Here is a 15532-nt window from a genome sequence, read left to right on the forward strand (position 1 = left end):
CCCTTATAGACCACCCTCCCTTCTGACTACCTATTACATCTATGCCACCCAAAAGAGATGGGTGTTTTGTTCCATATATATATATATATTTTTTTTTTTTGATTGCTCCAAAAGATCCTTTAGGGTCCAAACTCTGCTTCCTATGCCTTTGTATTCCCCACAGCACTCAAGCACTCTGTTTCATAGTAGTGCTTCCATTCACTTGCTGGGGGAGCGGGGGACTCACTTGATGGGTTGATAGTGCCAGCAGCTGGGCACTGGGCAAAGTCTGAGGAGGCACAGGTGGAGATGGGGGACAAACACAAAAAAAGATCACAGTACTCCCCCCCCCCGTGTATCTAGCATCAGTTTACAAAGCATCTTCATACACATTATCTCTAGATCATGTTTTGATCTGTTCAACAAAACTTCCTCAAATGCCTCCTAACTGCTGAACCAAACACCAAGATGGGTTAGGGGTTGAATCATTACAATCTCATGAGGTAGGTATTCCCACGGAAAACTGAAGCCCAGAAAAGCTGAGCTCTGGTGTGAAAGATCCTAGAGCCTAGGATAGTTCCTGACCCATGGAAGAAGGGTTTAATTTCTTCTCCTCTTTCCAGGGTCCAGTGGATATAATATAACCCACAAGGGAAGGGGGCTATTTCTCAAACAGAACGCTTGTTAGGAGGAAGGGTCCACCCCATTTATGTGGATCAGTTTCCCATTACATACATGACAAACCACATGGGCATGTTATGATCTATTTGGCACAATGCCCGGTTCACAGGAGGTCCAGAAAACAGTGTTTGCAGGAGTGAGTGATGGTTGTGTTTCAAAAGGTCTGTAAAATGCGGTACACAGTAAGTTCAAGAGCATGCGGCATGTCCAGTGGAGCAGCCGTGTGGCTCGCTCCCCTGGGTGGGGCTGTGACTCATTCCCCCAGCGTAGGGTCCAGGTTGGGATGCGGAGCTGAGCTCCGAGCAGCCACGAGTTCTGGGTGGAACCCTGGTGTGAGCGAGGAGAGGAGAAGGGGGCTGGCGGCCCACTGCTGGAATCGAGCGGCTCCCTCTACTGGCCAACTCGAGGAATCACCGGGTGTTTCCATGCATCTGTGTGTCACTGTGTCACGAGGAGTGTCACAGGTGTGCCAGCGACTGACGGTGGAAATGCCGGCATGCGTATAGGTGTGTGAGGGTGTCTGTTCGTGGCTCAGTGTGTGGGTGTGCCGGTGCCAAGCGGGCCTGGCTCTGGAATCGGGAGCGTACACACACAACCGCATCATGTAACACAATTAACTTTGGGACTGGAGGCGGGGGTAGGGGGTAGGGGGCGCGGCGCTAGGGCTGCCGATTATCTGAGATTACTTCGTGAGGCGATTAGGACGCAAGGATCCTCCAGCTGGGACTCCTCACCTAACCTCTCGCAGGTGTGAGGGATTCAGGACTGAAGGAACAGTTCCTGGGAAGGGACTCTAATCCCCTAAAGCAACTAAGGAACCAAGAAAGGGTTAACGTTGAGCCCTACAATGACTTCAATCATTGGCTCAGAGCCTGTCAGTCAAAGTTCTGGGGCGGGGTTTTCGGGGCCGCCTTCAGACTGCCCAGGGCCCCTCACTTGCCCCTCGACCCCCACATCGTTTCACTTCTGGGCTGCGCCCACACCCCCATCTTGGTGGAGACACCTTCCTAGGCCTGGAGGAGGAGCGGATCCGGGCATCCTGGCTTCCCCACTCACTCCAGCTGCCTGGCTTCCTGATAGATGGTGATTATTATGTAATAGACCTGCTGGACAGAACCGTGCCAACGCTCGGAACACTCTGCCCCCTCCTCGAAGCGTGCCCCAAGGCCTGGCACCAGCAGCCGAGTCCGCTGTCCAGCTCTGCCGGCGCCCCCAGCACCACCTCCGTTCCGGGGCGGGAGACCCATGGGCCACTTTCCCCGGTGGACCTGGGGCCACGTCTCGGGATGGGGCGGGCGCCAGCTGGCAGTCGGGCGGGCGCCCAGCAGGTCTCAGTGTCGGCCTGCGGAGTTTGGCTCTACCAGCGCCTCGCCAGGAATATGGGACCCACCTGGCCCCTCCAACCTGAACTTTGAACTTGGGAGCCAATAGAGGTGGGGATAGGGGGCGCAGGGGCCAGGATCGGAAAGGGAAAGAAGTTTGGGAAAGGTGCGGGGGCAGGAAAAAGGAGGCTGGGAGAGGGGGCCGGCAGGGGCAGTGGGGGAGGGACTCTTATCCTGACAGGGCTCCCGCCTTCCCCGACTGGAGGGTTTGGAAAAACTGAGCAGGCAGCCAAGGCTTGGCTGGAAATCCAGCAGCCCACCCTCCTGGGGACACAAAGCTGGAGGGCGGAGGCTGGGCGGGGGAAGAGAGCGCGACCCCGGGGAGGGCAGGGCCTCTTTTGGGGCTGGGGGCCCAGGGGCCAGGTCCCTGGGGAGGGGGTTCCTGGCGCTGTCTCCCTGCAGTCTGCTTCCCCCTTCTTCTCTCTCCCCCCTCCTCTCCCCCTCCTCCCCCTCCCCGGCTCCAGTCTTGCTGATTGCGGGCAGACTTAACTCCTTGTGTGCCAGCCTGTTGGACTCCGACGTGGTGACGCTGGGAGGGAGGGAAGGAGGGAGGGACTCCGGACCCCACTCCCACCACTGTTTAACACCTTGTGGCCCGGAATGCAGTCTCGGGATTTGGGCTGATCAGAGCCCTGGAAGGCTGGCTGACCGATACTCGAGGCGATACGCACAAAACCGGGCACCTGAGAGCTGCGTGATCTGGCCGGTTCTGCCGCCAAATCTTAATTGTCCTTACTCCCCCAACCCCAGTCCTCTGTGTCTCTCCCTCCAGTCTCTGACCACCCTCCCCCCAACCCTAGTCATTACCAAGGTCCCTGACAGACGGAAGGCGGCGAAGAACCCGGAAGTCTGGCTCCTGCGGCTGCCCCAGCATTCTCTGTATCCCCTGTGAGGCCCAGCGCAGGTGACCACAACCCTTGCCTCTTTTGCCTTCGCCTTTCTGCGGAGATAGCTCCCCAACGGAGGCAGGGAATGCTAGCCTCCGCCAACTCCGGCTAGGACGAGCGCCTGAGTAACTGGAAACGCTGATATCGCCTTCACCCCAGCCCCTTTCTCGGGCAGCACCCCCTCCACCATCAGATTTGCCTTCCAGTACTCCGAATGACTCCGCCTGAGGGAAGTAACCCAGGCTGGGCAGGAAGGGGTTAACGGGGCTACCCGACTCCGTGAGAGAGCCAGGTGAGGCACCGCCCATCCTGGCCTTCAGGTGTAGGGGGGTAGGTTGGGGGAGTGGAGGGACACTGACCTAGGGCTGCCTGTTTTGGGCCCCCTGGTGGCTAGAACTGGCTTAGCAGTTAACGGCTCCAGCTCTGTTGAGGTGGGAATGGGTGGAGGACTTGGGAGACAGCTGGAGTACTCCTCCCGAAGGAATAGCACTTCCGGAGGTAAAGAGACTCCTCTGGGAAGACTGGTGGAAGACTGCTCTAACACCCCCACTCAGCAGGCTGTCTCAGCTACTTCTAGATCTTTGCCTGAGGGGACTCTTACTTGTGGGTCCCAGGTGCCCAGGGACCTGGAAGTCGGCGGGGAGGGGGGGGGCGGGTAACAGAAGACATGACCCTGTCCTCCCAGGGTCTCAACCTAACAGAGGGGGTCAGTCGAAGGAAGCTGCTCCTCACCCCTTTCTTTCTGTGCCCCCAGCCTTCCCAGAACGCCTATTCCCTCCAGACCCCAGCATCAAATTCAAACCTGCATTCAAAGCTTCCACCAGCTAGCCTGCTGCACTCCAGCTTTCCTCTCCTCCAGCCGAGCTGCCCTCTGGGTTTCTCCTCATAAAAGGACTCCTCTTGAGGGATTTTAGGTGATCAAAACCACTTCCCTTTCTCCGCCTCAGAGCTGAGACCCTTCCTCCCCTCCACCCAGAAGCCCTCCCAGGTTACTGAAGGCTATGCCCTTGCAGACTTCCTTCCTTCCTTCCTTTGTATTTCCTTCCAGTTGCCTTACTTCCCACCCTCTCCCCATTTCCCGTTAAGCATCTAAGGCTTCCTTCTTACGTAGCCAGTTCACCCAAACAGGGACAATTCTGTCCTTTCAGGCTGTGACACCTGCCTCAATATTTTCCTTTTCCCCCTGGAATCCTCCTCTGACCAACCCCATCTACTTCTTCATTCAAAAACTATTTTTTTTTTAAGATTTTATTTAGTTATTTGACAGACAGAGATCACAGGTAGGCAGAGAGGCAGGCAGAGAGAGGAAGGGAAGCAGGCTCCCTGCTGAGCAGAGAGCCCAATGTGGGGCTCGATCCCAGGACCCTGGGATCACGACCTGAGCCGAAGGCAGAGGCTTCAACCCGCTGAGCCACCCAGGTGCCCCCAAAAACTATTTTTGAAGACCTACTATGCGCCGGGCACTGGACCAGACAGTCGGTATATGTCGGTGAACAAGACAGATGTGGTCCTTGCCCTCAGAGCCTGCAGTCTAGGTGGGGACAGACAAGCTAACAAGTGATCTCAATTCAGTGTCATGAAGCCTTGGGGAGCACTTGAGAGAGACCCTTATCCAGGAGTTGGGAGCCTGAAAAGTTTCCTACAAACTCAGGGAGCAACATCTGAGCTGAGACTTATGGCTGCCTAAGGTGCGCCTAAGGTTCTGTCTGGGCAGACAGTACATATCCCTGGAGGCCTAAAGATAGACCAGGATCCCAGCAAGGAATCTCACCAGATGTTACGAGGGAGGAAGGAGGGATCTCTAAGGCTGTCTTCCCAAACAATCCATTTCTTTGCTTTCTTTTTATAAAGATTTTATTTTTTAAGTAATCTCTACACCCAACATGGGGCCCAAACCCACAACCCCGAAATCAGGAGTAGCATGTTCTGCTGACTGAGCCAGCCAGGTAACTCCCTCACCCCACCCACAGCAATAATCCATTGCTAAGAAATTCCCCGAGACCTAAAAGAAAGAGGACCCACCTGAGAGTCAAGAGTCTGTGACCTTGGCCTAGTCACGTGTGACCCTGGCCAGGTCACACCCTGTCTCCGGGCCTTATTTTTTTCAAATGTAAACCAAAAGGATTGGATGAATTTATCTTCTGGGCTCTTTATCCGGAAGATAACAAACAAGCAGGCTTGGTTAGTGGATCAGAAACACACACTCCGGGGCTCTGGTGGGCATGGGGAGGGGGAGAGGAGGGTGGCTTTTAGAAGTCCTGGAGAGACTACCAGGAAGCTGGGGCCCAGAGTCACATGTCACCTACCCTTCACTGTGCACTTTGCCTGGCAGTTCTGGGTCCTGGGGTCTTTTTTTTTTTTTTTTTTTAAGATTTATTTTTATTTATTTATTTGACAGAGATCACAAGTAGACAGAGAGGCAGGCAGAGAGAGAGGAGGAAGCAGGCTCCCCGCCGAGCAGAGAGCCTGCGGGGCTCAATCCCAGGACTCTGGGATCATGACCTGAGCCAAAGGCAGAGGCTTTAACCCACTGAGCCACCCAGGTGCCCCTCCTGGGGTCATTTTAATTTCTGCCATCAACTGAGGGGCAGGGGCCTTTCTGAAATTGTGCTGGGAGGGGCGAGCATGAAGCACTCAACAGGATACGTTAGTTACCGCATTAATTTGCTCTTATAAGTGGCATTAGAGAGCTTTTGTTTTTTGTTTTTTTTTTTTTAAAGATTTTATTTATTTGTCAGAGAGAGAGGAGAGCGAGCGAGCACAGGCAGACAGAATGGCAGGCAGAGGCAGAGGGAGAAGCAGGCTCCCCGCCAAACAAGGAGCCCGATGTGGGACTCGATCCCAGGACGCTGGGATCATGACCTGAGCCGAAGGCAGCTGCTTAACCAACTGAGCCACCCAGGCGTCCCGAGAGCTTTTGTTTTTAAGAGAATATTCACAGGTCAGGTCACCTAGGTGACTCAGTCGGTTAAGCCTCCCCCTTTTGCTTTTGGGCTCAGGGCATGATCTCAGGGTCCTGAGATGGAGCCCCGTGTCAGCTCCCTGCTCAGTGCAGAGTCTGCTTAAGATGCTCTCTTCCTCTCCCTCTGCCCCTGCCCCCCAATAAAATAATTCATTAATTAAAAAAAATAGACCTAACAGGTGAGGAAACTGAGGCCCAGTGTGGTGATAGGATGGTGGCTGGTGGGTGATGGCTGGCGGTGGTGCACAGGCCTCCTGGTTCCCAGTCCAGACCCTCCCCACCACACCACTGCAGTGCTTGCTTCCAACTTTCCATCGGACTTCTTCCTGTGTCTGGCTCATTTTCCTGCGAGGCCACGAGATCTGGGAAGGGAGGCTTGGCCTCCTTATCAGGGCTCTGAACACAGGGAGGGGGGCTCAGCTGCCCTAGGCTCCTGGGGCTCCCCCTTTTCTCTCTCATCAAGACTCTCTTCATAGGCAGGTGGCTCTCTGGCCCAGTTGAACAATGCCATCCCTGGATTATGGACAAATCCCTGGGCCCAGCGTAGTCCCAGTCCCAGCCAGACCTCAGACCTGCTCTGTGACTTCGAGCAAGCCGATGGACTTGCCTGGGGCTCATGTTCTCTGTCAAGACCCATAACCGCTTCTAACTGCTGGGCATTTGGCACTTCCTGAAGCCCCAGATTAGGAGATGGTTTTCCAAGACAAACCTCCGAGGTAAGAGAAGAAGCCTAACATTCCAATCTTCTTGGCAGAATCTCATGGCCTTGGGACCACGTCCACTCCATCTGCTGGGACTGGGGTCCTGCGTCATGGGGGTGCCCATGCCCTGGCACTATGCTGGAACCCGGGAAAGAGGCAGAATATGAAACCTGAATATAGTCTGGGATCCCACCACCCAAATAATTTGCCACCACCAAAAATCATTTCAAAAAGGAATACCAAAGTTTACTTGGATCTCCTGATGATCCAATTCGTAACCTATGGCTCCACTTGTTAAAATTCCCTTTCCCTCTTCTGTCTGCTACAGCTTGCGGCAGCTGACTCACTCTCCGCCAGGTTCTGTCCTCTGTAGTCCACGCAGCTCCTCTGCCTCCCTTAGCCCGCTTTCATCCCCTTATCATACGGACTGGCTTAGCCTGTCAGGCTTCATTATTTTCCTTTTCTTTCACCCATTACCCAGATTCTCCCTAACCCACAAGAAAGCTGCCTGGCTCCTGCCTCCTGTCTCTCACCTGCTAGTCTCCCAGTTCTGCATCACAAAAGCTCTGGAACTGAGCAGGCCAAGACAAGATTTCCTACAACAGGTGAGGGATAAAATTATCTTGGGGGTGAGGGGAGGGGAGATGAGGGAGGCTGAGAACAGTCAGTGATGAGTAAGTTTTGATCCCGCCTATTGACCAGAACATTTGTGTGTTTTAGGGTTTTGTCTTCATCTCTTTGTCTTGTTAAAAATTTTTATTATTATCTTATATGAAAATACAGTATCATGCTTCACTGCCCTCAAGGAGCTCATATGGTAGTGACAGTTAAACACAATGAAAGATGCTAAATAATGAAAAGATGTGGACTTGATGTAATCAGTGCAGGTGGCATCCTCAGGGAGCCCTGTGGAGAAAGAGGAGACTGACCTCAGGTCCAGGGGAGCACGAAGGTTTGGTGAGGGGTACAAAAAGGACAAAAGCAAGAGGAATCACAGATCTTGGTGGGAAGGGGCCTCAACAAAGACCAACTACCTGGTTCAGGTTCCCTACCATCCCCATCCAGGCCCTACCATCAACGCCCCTGGTAAGCAGTGTGTCACATGATGTGAGTCTAATTCTTCCTCCCCTTCACAATTTGAGCTTTAATAAGTCCTGACTCCTCCACTCCAGCCTAACCGTTCCCAGCTCACTAAACAGCCACTCACTGCCATGATGACTGACACTTTCCAACTCAGAGTAAAGCAGGACTATCAATCCTCTCCTTTATTCCAAATACTATATCTCTATTAATATGGCCTAAAATTGAATTTACCTTTGGCAACCTATTATGCTGATGACTTAGACTGAACTTACTAAACCCCTCGATTCTGTGATTCTTTTTCACCTGAATTGCTGCTGCTTTTTTTTTTTCCCCACCTGAACTGCCTTTTTTTTTTTTTTCCCTCCACCTGAACTGCTTCTGAACCATGTCTGGTCCATTATACATTGCTGAGGTCTTACATAGACCTCTGATCATCTCCTCTTGTTAAGTTGGCCTGACATTCTATGGGTGGAGATGACTTGGGGATCCTTTTCTTGTTCTTCAAAGTGTTTACTATCTCTGTAGGCTTATATGCGTGAAACATGATACTGTATTTTCATATAAGATAATAATAAAAATGTTTAATAAGACAGAGATGAAGGCAAAAACCCTAAAACACACAAATTTTCTCTGGGTGGATATACATTGAGAGCCAAGAAGACACCTGGTTTTATAGGTGGGGTAGTATCATATCATCATGAGCCTCAAAAGCCTAAAGGAAGAATAAGAAAATTCAAAAGGTTTTTGAGTACAAGAGTCTTCTAGAAGCAGGCTGATATAGCAAAAAAATAAAACAAAACACTGACTTTGGAACTCTACAGATCCAATTTTGAGTCATAGCTCTGTTGCCTTCTAGTCACAGAACTTTGAGCAAATTACTTTAACCAGGGGTGCCTGGGTGGCTCAGTGGGTTAAAGCCTCTGCCTTCAGCTCAGGTCATGATCCCAGGGTCCTGGGATCGAGCCTCGCATCAGGCTCTCTGCTCCTTGGGGAGCCTGCTTCCTCCTCTCTCTCTGCCTGCCCCTCTGCCTGCTTGTGATCTCTGTCTATCAAATTAAAAAAAAAAAATCTTTTTTTAAAAAATTACTTTAACCACTCAGGATGTCAGTTTCTTCTCCTGTTGAACAGGATAATATCTACTCTATAGATTATTGTGGCAATTAAATGAGATGATATATATGAAAAACCTCATATCTAATAGGCTTTCAATAAATTAAGAAGAAACAGCAGGAGAAGGAAGGAGAAGAGAAGAAAGTCATGTTTAGGACAGGTTTGGTTTCTGAGGGGAGACTACATTTATGAGAGACCTGAGGAAAAGCCCAAGTGTGAAGTGAGCCTCTAGTGAGGCCCAGATTGACTTGCTGGATGCTTGGTCCAGGGCAACATCTACAAAATGGTAGAGGGCTAGAAGCAGAGGTGGACGATATTCCAGAAGGAGAAATTGATTCATCTTGGATGATGTGGAGAATGACAGAGAGAAGAGACAGCAACGGGAAAACACCCAGAGAGGTGATGGATTAAGGAAGAAGGCTCATGTTTAGAGTGGTAGAAGTAGGCGGAACAGTAGGACATCCCAGCAATGAGCAGGTGGACAGATCTGAGTAGAACTGTGGGGAGCCGAAGTCTGAGAGACAGTTAGGTGTTTGGGAAGCACCTGGTGGGGGTAGCTGTATAGGCCTTGGGTCTGGTCTCTGAGGATGAGGTGGGAAGCCAACCAAGCGTAGTACCCTCCAGGATACCCCAGAGCCACCCTGATTTTGACTTAGGACTGGAAGAGAAAATGCCCAAGAGGGCTTTCCCTCCATACCACTCCAGGCCGCTTGGTCAGAGCAGAACAGATGAACATGAACTTCGGTTCACCTTGACATCACAGGCCTCAGCCCAGCGCCCACTGGGACCCAAACCCTGCCCCTCCAGGACTCTCTGTTCCTGGGCCTGATAACAGAAGGACACAAGTGCCTGTCTAGCCAACGGACTCTAGCTTGTAGCTACAATCAGGGGCTTGAAAAGGGAGAGATGAAAAAGAGATCTGGACAGAAGCGGGTGGGGACAAATGGAGAGCCAGAGAAGAACAGAGAAGTGGGGGGCTGCCATAAAGAGCAAAGTGATCACCATGAGTATGTGGAAATGCAGGCTGATGGAGGAGAAAAAGAGAGACTGAAGGAGGGGGCAGAAAAAAAAGATTTGCCGAGAAACTGATGAAGTGCAACTGAGAAAACGGTTGCCATGGTGACGGGTCCAGAGGAGGGAGTAGGAATAGAAATCGGATTATGAGTTGGGGGAGTGGGGAGGGGGTCGTTCAAGACCCAGAGGCAGTGTCCCCACACCAGGCCCACCCCCCCAGCCCTCCCCTTGTCTTGAGGACTGCCTTTCCCAGAGGGCTCCCCAAGGCCAGTCCGAGGAGTGCAGAGAGAACAGAAGCCTGGGAGGGGCTGGGGCTCTGGCACTTTCTCCGCTCCTCTCCACCCTGGGCTGACACAGAACAGATCTGTACCCCACCCCCAGTGTGCCTTACTGGCTCCCAGACAGCTCTCTCCGTCCAGCCTAGTTTCTGTCCTCCAACCTCTTCCTCAGAGGCCCCCTCCCCAACCCCAGTGAAGAGAGGGGAGGGGACTTGTGGTAAGAACCTACTATGTGTCAGGCACAGTGCTGGGCCCCTCAGGCCTGGACCCTTACAGCCTCACCACAGCCCCCCCAAGGTGGGGTACCGCCTCCGTGGGCAGCCAGGAAACTGAGGTCAGGGTCCCAACCCAAGCTGGGAAGTAGCAGCCCGAGCTGGCCTTCAAAGCCAACTACTGCCCTCCTTGTCCCTGGCCTGCTACCTTCCACGGCCCCACTTCCCACGCCCAGCAGCCCAGCGGTCCCGCACTCTTGGGACAGGCTGGGCAGGATGGGAGGGCCTGGGAGACCAGTTCAAGGCTCTCGATCTGTTCTTGGAGATAGAGGCCTGGGGACACGAGAGGCAAATGCGCCACAGCCCAGCTGCCTGCAGAGCTCTAGGCGAAGTGGGAGGTGCAGGGGAGCGCTGAGCTCAGGGCTAGGGGAGTGAGGAGGAAGGGCTGAGGGGGAGAGGCTGGTCTGGGTGAGGGGAAGCTCTGAGGCAGGCGTTTCCGGCTGAGCTGAGGAGAAACTTCCAGCAAGGCCGAGTGGGGAGCGCTCAGGCTTTGCAGCCTCTGAGCTGGTGAGCTAGTGTGACTGGGGGCAGGTCCCTGCAAGTGGGAGTGGCTGTGGGGGGGACACGGTCTTCCTCCCCCTCCCTCGGGCTTCTGTACAAATAACAGTTTTGTAAAGGACATGGATCTGATGTGCATATCAAACAGGGCCTAAGGAGATGGGAGAAGGCAGAGTTCAGGGGGCTGCGACCTTGGGTAGCTGTGCCAAGACCACCCCTCCCTGCCAGAGGGGGGGGTGGGATTCCGAAGGATGGAGGGGGAGGGACCTTCCCCTGTGCCCTGCTTTTCCTCCTAGCAACCACCTTGAGACACCTCCCTGTTCTCTCTGGGGACTGGCTCGAGCTCCAGCCACAGACCTCCAGAAGTGGAGAGGGGTCAGCAGTGGCTGGACCCCAAGAGGGCCTGCAGGGCAGGATTCTGTTGGATCCCCTGTTTGCTGGGCTTGAGCTCCCAGGTCCCTGCCCCACACCCCAGTAGAGGGGGAGGAGGGGATAGAGCTCCTTCCTCCTTAGGCCTGAAGGGAAGGCTGCCCCAGACCAGCTCACTTCTGCTTCCATTCACCCCTTCTCCACACTCTACCAATATCCCAGGAAGCCCCTCCTGCCCTCCTTCCCTGAGCCCACCATAGGTTCCCACAGAGAACCGGGAAGGGCACCCAGCCTGAGGTACGAGTGGTAAGGAACTGTGGGGGTGGAGGGAGTGGGGGAAGGAGACTCTTCCTACCCTCCCCCTGCACACCTGTCCTCCCTAGGCTGTTGGTCTCTTAGCCCTTCTTGGAACCCCAGACCCAGACCGTCAGTCCTTCAACACCCTGTTGCCTGGCCCAGGCACCCTCTCTCACACACCTTCACTCCCAGAGGGAAGCAACCTCCGTGACTCTTACTTGCCCAAGCCAAGGAGCACGTTTCAAATCTCTCCCATTCCTGTGAACCAGTTTGCTGTGGAGCATGGCCCCTGGGAGCATTCTTCTTCTGTACCTGGGATACCACGCCCTCCTGGTTCTTCTTCCTTTGAGGGAAGGCTCTCTTGCTGTCTCCTCTTTCCCTTTGACCATGATGGTGGCCCCCAGGCTCTGTCCTTGCTCTTGTCTTCTCACTGACCGGCGCTCCTCTCTCAGGCTGAAGCTGCCACACGGGAGCCCACAGGCTTCTTGAGCTCCAACCACACGTCCAACCACCTTCCACACACCTCTCCTGGGTATCCCTCAGGCACTTCAATTCAGCGAGTTCAGAAGTGACAGCTCTCCAACCCCTCCCCACAAATCCTGCCCCCCACCCCCCAGCTAGTGACAGTGCTATCATCCACAGGCTGGAGGCATCCTTCACTCTGCTCCCCACCCTGCCCCATAGAACCTCCCAATCAAACCATCACCCCAAAATTCCCTCTTTGGTCATTTTTTGCTTGGAATCTTATCTCAGCAGTGTGTCAAGAGACATCTGAAATATCTCCCAGCTATTCGTCCAACGCCATCTCTCCACTGCAGCAAAAACCATCTTTTTACGATACAAATTTAATCATGAAACTCTCCAGTTTAAAACCCTTCAACAGCTTCTTTTTATCCTTAGGATAAAAATTAAAATTCTTTAAAAAAAAATTCCCTGAAGGGGCTTACAAAGCTTTTCATCTCGTCCTGGCTACTTCTCCAATGACTTCCCCAAATTCTATACTCTAAACCTTTAGTCCTTTGAGACTTTGCAGCTCCCTTACCCTAGAACAACCTCTCCTCTCCCCACTTCCCTCCCTCCACCTTCACCTTGGGAACTCCTACTCAACTTTCAGAGCTTCACTTAATTACTGCTTCCTCCAGGAAGCCCTAAGGACTGCCCAAGTCCTTGGAAGTTGCCCCTTCCATGAGGAGCCTCTTTGGCAGGTCATTTTATGTCTCTGACCTTAGTTTCATCATTAATACAATGAGGATAGTAACAGTACCACCCACCCCCCTTCCAGAGGTTGCCATGAGGATTAAGCAAGGAAATAAATGAAAGACTTAGTGCAGTGCCTGACATGTGGTAAACACTCGGTAAGTAACTGTTAGCATTACTTTTTCTACGAAACTCCCGCTGCAGTGTAGTCGAGCGGACTCCAGTATTTCCCATTATACCATAATTTCCAGGAGAGCAATCATGTTCACCTCTGAATGCTCAGTACTTAGCGCAGTGACTGGTGCAAAGGCATTTAATAAACATTTATTGAATAAATTAATTCATGTTAATTCAGCCACCATTATTTCTTGGATGGATTAGCTCTCCTTCAGGCCTAAGGCTTAATTACCCCACAATCAAGCCTCCACCTTCTCCTGCAATAATCTTTCTCCAACCAAACTGCATTTTGCCACTTTCCTGCTTCAACCCTATCAGAGGCTCTTTACCGTCTCTGGAAAACCTGAGGGGCCAGGTGGTTCCTTCTCTGTGCCTGTTGTCTGTTCCTTCTCTCCCTCCCCTTCCATCACAAGCCCTCCTTGCTGGGGCTCTGGCCAAGCGTGACACTGAACTCCTGGGTACTTAACAGCCCTCCAGCCTCTAGCCCTTCAACCTCAGTCTTCCTCCTTGCTCTCTTAGCAAAACACCTACTCCTGTTCTTTTTTTTTTTTTAAGATTTTTTTTTTAAAGATTTTATTTATTTATTTGACAGAGAGAGATCACAAGTAGACGGAGAGGAAGGCAGAGAGAGAGAGAGAGAGGGAAGCAGGCTTCTCGCTGAGCAGAGAGCCCGATGCGGGACTCGATCCCAGGACCCTGAGATCATGACCTGAGCCGAAGGCAGCGGCTTAACCCACTGAGCCACCCAGGCGCCCCTTTTTTTTTTTAAGATTTTTAAAATTTATTTGAGAGAGAGAGAGAGATAGTGAGAGAGAGCATGAGCAGGGAGCAGAGGGGGAAGCAGACTCCCCACTGAGCAGGGAGCCCAAGGTGGGGCTGGTTCACAGGACTCCAGGATCATGACCTGAGCCAAAGGCAGATGCCCAACCAACTGAGCCACCCAGGCGCCTCCACCGACTCCTGTTCTAACACTGGGTTCCAGATGACATGATCTGGGGCCCCCCAGGGGTGAAGCTGGCCTCAAAGATGTTTATCATTTGGCTCACAAAGTGCATTTTATAATAAATGTTTGTTTAGAATTTGAAAATAAGACCATGTTACATACAAATTCAGATGTCTGGCCTCTCTTGAAAAAAAAAAAAAAAGAGGAGGCACAACCGCAGTAGGCCCCCCTTTTCCTCAAGGCAACGCTTCCCCTTGAACCAGAGCTTCTGCCCCTGTACTCTCTCCAGTTGGCCCCAATTTCACTCACCTTGTTTTACTGCTTTTGTTCTCTGCCTGGCTCCCGGAGATACTGGGGTCTGCAGATCCTGTTGGCCTCACATATTTGTGCTCCATCCAGCTGCGGTGAAGACCTTGGCTTTCTTTCCCCAGCAGCCACCGGGATGGCCGCCACTCTCTGTCCCGTCGCAGGCCACACTCCCCTGTTCCTCCTCTCTTCTCACATCTTTATTCGACCTTGACCTCACTCTTCAGCATTCCTTCCCGTCCCATCCTTCGACCCTTCTCATAACTAGCCTGCATCTTGGTCTCCAGCCTCTTACTCTTCCCGGCACCCTATACCTCTTATGCCTTGGAAACCCGAACTCTGAGTCAGTCTGCCCTGACAGTTGTATCATCTCTGCACTCAAGCTGTTGTGTAATTTGAAAAGCTCCCAAAATGTCAAGGTCAGTGTGATGATTAGTATTATCTGTCAATTTGACTGGGCTAGGATGCTTGAATATTTTGTCAAACATCATTCTGGATGGCTCTGTGAAGATGGTTTTTAGAGGAGGTGAACATTTCTATCAGTGAACTTTGGGTAAGGCAGATTACCCCATGGTATGGTGAGCCTCATCCAATCAGTTGAAGGCCCTAATAGAACAAAGACTGACCTCTCCTCTCCCCTCCCCTAAAAAGAAGGAATTCAGCCAGCAGACCACCTTTGGACTCCAACTGCAACTCTTTCCTGGGTCTCCAGCCTGCCTGCCTCCCCCTTCAGATTGTGGATTTGCCAAGCCTCCACAATCACATGAGCCAATTCCTTAAAATAAATCTCTCTTTCTCTGTACACATCCTGTCTGCTCTGTTTCTCCAGAGAACCCTGACTAATGCAGCCAGCACCCCCGAAAATGAGCGGTCCCCAAGCTCAGCTGGGCCGCCACCATCAGACAGTCTTCTTCAAGGCCCTTGGTAGCCATGTCCTCCTCTCCCCATAAATAGCTACTCAAACTCTCATCCTTCCTCAGACCCCAAACCCTTCTCCCAACTGAGTTTTCTACTTCCCAGAGAGAGTGGAGGTCATCAGGAAGGAACTACCTTAATTTGCTCCTTCCCTCCCCCTTTCTCCCCCACCCTCTCCCCCACAATTTCTCTGCATTATTGCCCAATCTTTTCTCTCTGTTGAGAGAGAGAGAGAGTCATTCCTATGGCTAAAGGCTAATACCTCCACCTCTGATCTGAACACCATTTTTTTCCCTCCTCCAGAAGTTTCTACATCAGTCACACCCCTTCCCCTTCTGCATCTTTACCTTTTTTTTTTTTTTAAGATTTTTATTTATTTATTTGACAGACAGAGATCACAAGTAGGCAGAGAGGCAGGCAGAGAGGGGGAAAGCAGGCTCCCCACTATGCAGAGAGCCCGATGCGGAGCTTGATCTCAGGA

Source organism: Lutra lutra, chromosome 10 (assembly GCF_902655055.1).
Source record: "Lutra lutra chromosome 10, mLutLut1.2, whole genome shotgun sequence".
NCBI lineage: Eukaryota > Metazoa > Chordata > Mammalia > Carnivora > Mustelidae > Lutra > Lutra lutra.